The sequence below is a fragment of the Cupressus sempervirens genome, chromosome 10 (genome assembly GCF_028749045.1).
Source record: "Cupressus sempervirens isolate cs-2001-9-10 chromosome 10, ASM2874904v1, whole genome shotgun sequence".
In the NCBI taxonomy this organism is placed as follows: domain Eukaryota; kingdom Viridiplantae; phylum Streptophyta; class Pinopsida; order Cupressales; family Cupressaceae; genus Cupressus; species Cupressus sempervirens.
In genome coordinates this window covers 951,069,549-951,075,548 of record NC_143127.1, presented here as the reverse complement: position 1 = coordinate 951,075,548, position 6,000 = coordinate 951,069,549, and the positions used below count along the sequence as shown (strand labels likewise).

Sequence of the window (6,000 nt, the reverse complement as noted above, 5' to 3'; positions counted from 1 at the left end):
ATTTAAATAAATAATAACATAGGAGAGTTTAATGGCACCCTCTTTTGGGTTAGGAGGGCCACGTCGTAGGGAAACCCAACCCATCAATCAATCACAACATATGAGGTGATAGGGGTATGAAAGTAAGGATGTGACCACTATTAAATGATTCAACAAAACAACAATATTCACTCTGCCACTTATTTATTCAACTTTCCAACCTATCGATTCATATTTATATCTCACATTTTACTCTTTCCATAGTGAAATAGGGAAGTACATGCAAAGTAGTTAACCAACGATAACAAAGGATGGAATGAGCACTGAAAACCACAGTGATAATTAAGGAGATCCATGGGAACTATAATAAGAATGGGAAGAATTAATAAAGGGTTAAGCTTATAAGGAGCGAAAGATCAATAAGATAAATTAAAATTATAAGTTTTGATTTGGTAATAAAGTAAGGGGTATCTAAACAAGTACAAGCCACAACATTACAAGGGGTATATTAAAATAAGTATATAAGTTATTATTATAAGAGAGGAGTATCTAAACAAATAGGATGAAGTAAGAGGTGAAATAAAAGAGGGTAAATATAGTACAATCTATCACATTATTAGGAGAAAAATTTAATATTAACATGTTTTGTTGGATGAAATTATTATTTCTCATTCATATACATATATTATTCAAGAGTAAACATAAAATTCTAATATTTTCAAGTGTAGAATATATTCGAAGTTATCCATAGAACTCTAAATTGAGAATTTGAAGTGATTAAGGAGTAAATCCTCAAAAGTTGCATTACAAGTGGAATCCGAGCATAATATAGCCATCTTGTGCAGGGCGAACATGCTGAATCAAAACAAAAGGAACACAGTAAAAATAAATGCTCAATTAGCAAACAAAATGAGATCATTTATGGAACAAGCAAATCAAACCAACCAAGCACTACTCAAAACATTACAAAACATTGGAAACTCAATTCAAATCCCTAAAAGTAATTCTATTAGGAGGGTCATGAGTTCTAACCATTCATAAAATAACGATAATATAGTTTACCCATCTTGTTGCTTACTTAACCTTCCCTTCCTACCGAGAATAGAGGCATTAAGAGAAGAGGAGCAAATTGAACAACCTACAAATAGTGTACTAGAGAATGCTAGAGCTTATGCTAGCTTAGAACCTGAAATCAAAGAAATCATAACATGCAATGGATTGTGTAAACGCCAAAAACATGGAGCGCTAAGAAGAGCGATAGGGGATTCAAACGAGGACCTTGAACACAAAATAATAGAAGTCGACATCCCAAACTTGCATCCGGGAAAATCACAACCTATGACTGGTTGCAAACCCTAAATACTTACCTCATCTTTAGCCACATGATGAAGGAAGATGCACTCCAATTTGTTATTTTACACCTTAAGGGCATAGTGCATGAATGATGGTACTACGGAACTCACACCTGGTGGCTCCAACATATTACCACCTATAAGGAATTTACACAAAGACTGATCAAAAGATTTGATAGAAAGAATCTGAAAGAAGACTTTAAAAGACTTGCACATATTAGGCAACAAGCAAAAATCGAAAGTTATATCAATAAATTCCAACGAATTTTAGTGCGAGTGACGAGAATAAATGAAGATCAACTGACATATTTATTCATAGATGGGTTAAAGGATTCACTTAAAGAATTAGTAAATGCTCTAAAACCGATAACACTTGAAGATTCTTTTGAAGCAACCCTAAATTTGGAAACCTCGATAGCAAACAACCCTAAATTTGGAAACCTTGACAACAAACAACAAACCCTTAAGCAACCACAAAACACCATTTCTTGATAGAGATGAATGATATACAAAGGAATTTCCAAAGAGAAAATATTTTCATTGTAGCGAGAACTTTGAACATGGACACATATGTCAAGATGAGAAAGCCCAAAAATAACGAGAAGAGTTGAGAAAGAGGAAGTTGTGTTTTCGGTGTAAAGAATCATGGGAACCAAGACATAAGTGCATGTAAAAAGAAGTCAAGTTCAAACAATAAAAGTACTCAACATAGAATAAGAAGAAACACCATCAAAGAAAATGAGGTATGATTAGGGGAATCTCAACAAAATCGAATTAGCAAACCAAGAAGAAAGTCAATAGAGTTTCAAGGAAGTTCATCCTGAGTTGCAATAGTAATTCAAAACTATCTTTATTGGTAATGTTAATAATATCTTATTTATGTAACATAAATTTTGATCATATTGTATTTTAAGAAATAAATCAATTTAATTAAAAGTGATTCAATTAAGGGAGATTCGCTAGGACACCCTATTATGGAGGCAGTTTAGAGAGAGATAATGTGAAGGCACCCTATTGCTATGCAATTAAGGGAGAATTGCTAGGGTACCCTATTGAAAATACCTTTCCTATGGAGTCTACAATCAAGGGAGAATCGTGAGGGTGCCCTATCACAATAACAGTTAAAGGATAACTGCTAAGAAAGCACCCTACTACTTTGTGACAAAGGAAGAATGACTAGGGAACCTTGTGGTAGTGCTAGTCAAGGGAAAGACAACTTAATGTACTATGATGCAAGGAGCTTTCCTACATAGTCTACAAAAGGGAGAACCACTAGGAAATCCTATTGTAGTACTAGTTAATGGAAAGATGCTAAGCGAGACTTTTGGAGAGGTTATGAGACAAAAATAGAAACATGCAACCGACTAAGTAGACTACCTCGTGTGAATGCTTAACACTTGCCACCGAGGCCAATGGGGCCAAAGTTCCTCTATTGGGCTTAGTATGGGATTGACTTCAACTAAATTATCATGAATCTATTATTTTTAAAGATTAAATATGTATCCTTTGATGATCACAGACTTCATAATCAAAACCATATTGAAGAAGTATGTTTTGCAGATCATTTCCTTCACCTTACTTCATCGCAAGTTATAAATTGTAGGAAGTTAATCAAGACTGCATGTATTATGTGTCTAAATTGTGTATGCCTCATGTATTCATGCACTTATGTGTTTCCATAGTGTATTCTTCATGTCTTTATGCATCCATATGTCTACATCATGTATTATTTGTGTCCTCATGCATTAGTATGTATATTTCATGTATGCCTTGTGTCTCTTGCATAGTTCTATATATATTGGCTTTGTAAGGAAGATCTGTATAAATTGTATTTGCTTGAAGACAAGCAATTTTAGGAAGGGCAGACTATCATGACCCCTCCTAGAATGAAACCCTACTATTTTAAATAATTAAAGTATTAAATATTGAATAATATTATGACATAACAATTAATAATATATGATCAAAATGTAATGCATATATGAATATATATTTATAATCTAGTTAATATATCAAATAAATGACCATTCAAATCTAATTACTAATAATAATATATATCCAAAATGATAATATTTAATAAATTTTAATACACAAACCTAACAATATCATTCGTATAAGTTTAATAAATAATAAAATAGGTAAGTAATGGCACCCCCTTTTGGGTTGGGGCCCCCGCATGATAGGGACACTTGACCCATCGATTGGTCACAACATATGGGTTGATAGGGCTATAAAAGGCGGGATATGACCACTATTGAATGATTCAACAAAACAACAATATTCACTCTACCACTTATTTATTCAAATTTCCAACCTATCAGCTCATATTTACATCCCTTATTTTACTCTTTCCATAGGAAAGAAGGAAGTACGCACAAAGTAGTTAACCAATGATAACAAAATATGGAATGAACACTAAAAAATAAACCCACTGATAATTAAGTAGATCCATGAGAACTGTAATGACTGTGAGAAGAATTAATAAAGAGTTGAGTTTATAAGGAGGACTGAAATGTCAATAAGATATTAAATTTATAAGTTTTGATTTGGTAATAAAGTAAGGGGTATCTAAACAAGTACAAGATGCCACATTACAAGGGGTATCATAAAATAAGTTTATAAGGTTTTCATTTTTAAGAGAGGAGTATCAAAACAAACAGTAGGTGGTAGAATGAAGTAAGGTTTGAAATAAGAGTGGGTAAATATAATACAATCTATCATATAATTAGCAAAGATTTTTAATATTAATATAGTTTATCATATTAAATTATAATCTTTCATTCATATACATATATTATTTAAGCGTAAAAATAAATCTCTTATATTTTCAAGTGTAGAATATATTTGAAGTTATCCATAGAACTCCAAATTGAGAATTTGAAGTAATTAAGGAGTAAATCCTTAAAAAGGACATTATAGGCACAAAAGAATGGGACATATTAACTTCAACAATTTGGTGAAAATTGATCTCCTGAATGTTGTAATAGACATGCTAATACTATATGTAGACAATGTCAGATTGGAAAGAAACCTCAAAACATATTCAAGAGCGAGGAATATTCAACCACATCACCATTAGATCTAATACACATCGATCTATGTAGACCAATAATAACAACAATGCTCAGTAGTCAAAGGTACTTTATGTTACCTATTGATGATTATCGCATAACAATATGGGTAGTATTTTTAAAGAGAAATCAAAGACTCTAGATAGATTTAAAAAATTCAAAACCTTGGTAAAAAATCAAATGGATACTAGGATTGCCTAAGGTCTAATAGAGGAGGATAATTCACATCATATGAATTTAATAAATTCTACGAGAGTTAAGGGATTAAAAGGCAAATATTTGCACTGAGGAATCCTCAACAAAATGGAGTTGTTGAAAGAAAGAGCATGATTATTGTTGAGATGGCAACAACAATGTTAAAAGATGTAAATCCATTAAATATCTACTAGAGGGAAGCATTAGACATTTAATTTATCCATTTAATATAGTGCAAATTAGACTAGATCAAACAAAAGACTCATTATGTTTCAAAAAGACACGTACTATCAAGTACATCAAAATTTGGGACCAAATGGTACATCATTGACATTAAAGAATCATGGTTTTTTTTAGGGAAATTTGATGCAAGATTGGATGAAGGTATTTTCTTGGGACATACTACAACAAGTAATGCTTACCAGTGTTATCATTTCTGACTAAAGACAATGGTAGAGAGTGCAAATGTCAGGTTAATAAAACATGGAATCAAACTTCTTTCGAGCAAAAGATTGAATAAGATCAAATTCATGTTACACTGATAGAACAAAGAAATGCTCTAGGACATAATGACAAAGAATTAAAGAATGAAGAGATAGAATCAAACTAAACTCGCATGACACCTATTAGGCATGTTCGAAGAGATGATCATTGGATACAAGGATACGAGCATTAACACAAGAAGAAGATTGCTTAGATCATGTTAAGAGTCAAATTGTTGTTATCATTTGAAATAGAACCAAAACTATGCAAACGTCAATAAAGATGAGTGTTAGATAAAGACTATCAAAGAAGAATTAGATCAAATACATAAAAAACAAACTTGAGAACTAGTGCTTCAACTGATGGACATAAATAATTACAACCAAGTGGGTATTCAAAAATAAGTTAAATGATGATGTACTAATTAAGAACAAAGCATGATTGGTTTACAATGGTTATACTTGAATTGAAGGAATAGATTTTGAAGAAATATTTTCTGTAGTGGCTAGAATGGAAGTTTTTTGGATTTTTTTTTACTTTTCTTGCACACAAAAACTTCAAGGTTTATCAGATAGAGAAATTCTACATTTTTAAATGTGGTATTTGAGGAAGAAGTCTAAATTGAGCAACTAGATGGTTTCAAATTCTCAAAGAACCCGGGCATGATCTGCAAACTAAAGAAACCATTGTATGGTCTAAAACAAGAACCTAGTGCTTGGTACACTAGATTGGATGAGTACTTACTACAACAACAATTCAATGAACAAATGAAATACAACAATCTTTATTTTAGAATTCAAATAACAAATTTTTGGTATCAATGATATAATGTTTGAAGGTAATGATAATATTAGATTACAAGAAATTTGTTGAATAAATGCAAAAGGTGAACAATTTATGATTGGTGATATATATATCTC

General features: G+C 31.6%; 1 protein-coding gene across 2 annotated transcripts in view; it reads right to left on the bottom strand.

The window, feature by feature from the left end:
* Nucleotides 1–607: 607 nt before the first annotated feature.
* Nucleotides 608–6,000, bottom strand: part of LOC149537123 (uncharacterized) — a 174,122-nt gene continuing 168,729 nt past the window's right edge. For both annotated transcript variants that reach the window (XR_016357018.1, XR_016357017.1), the window contains 2 exons: nt 1,347–1,468; nt 608–834 (listed from right to left, as the gene is read on the bottom strand). The gene's annotated coding sequence lies outside the window, so the exon portion shown is untranslated. The remainder of the gene's footprint in view (nt 835–1,346; nt 1,469–6,000) is intronic.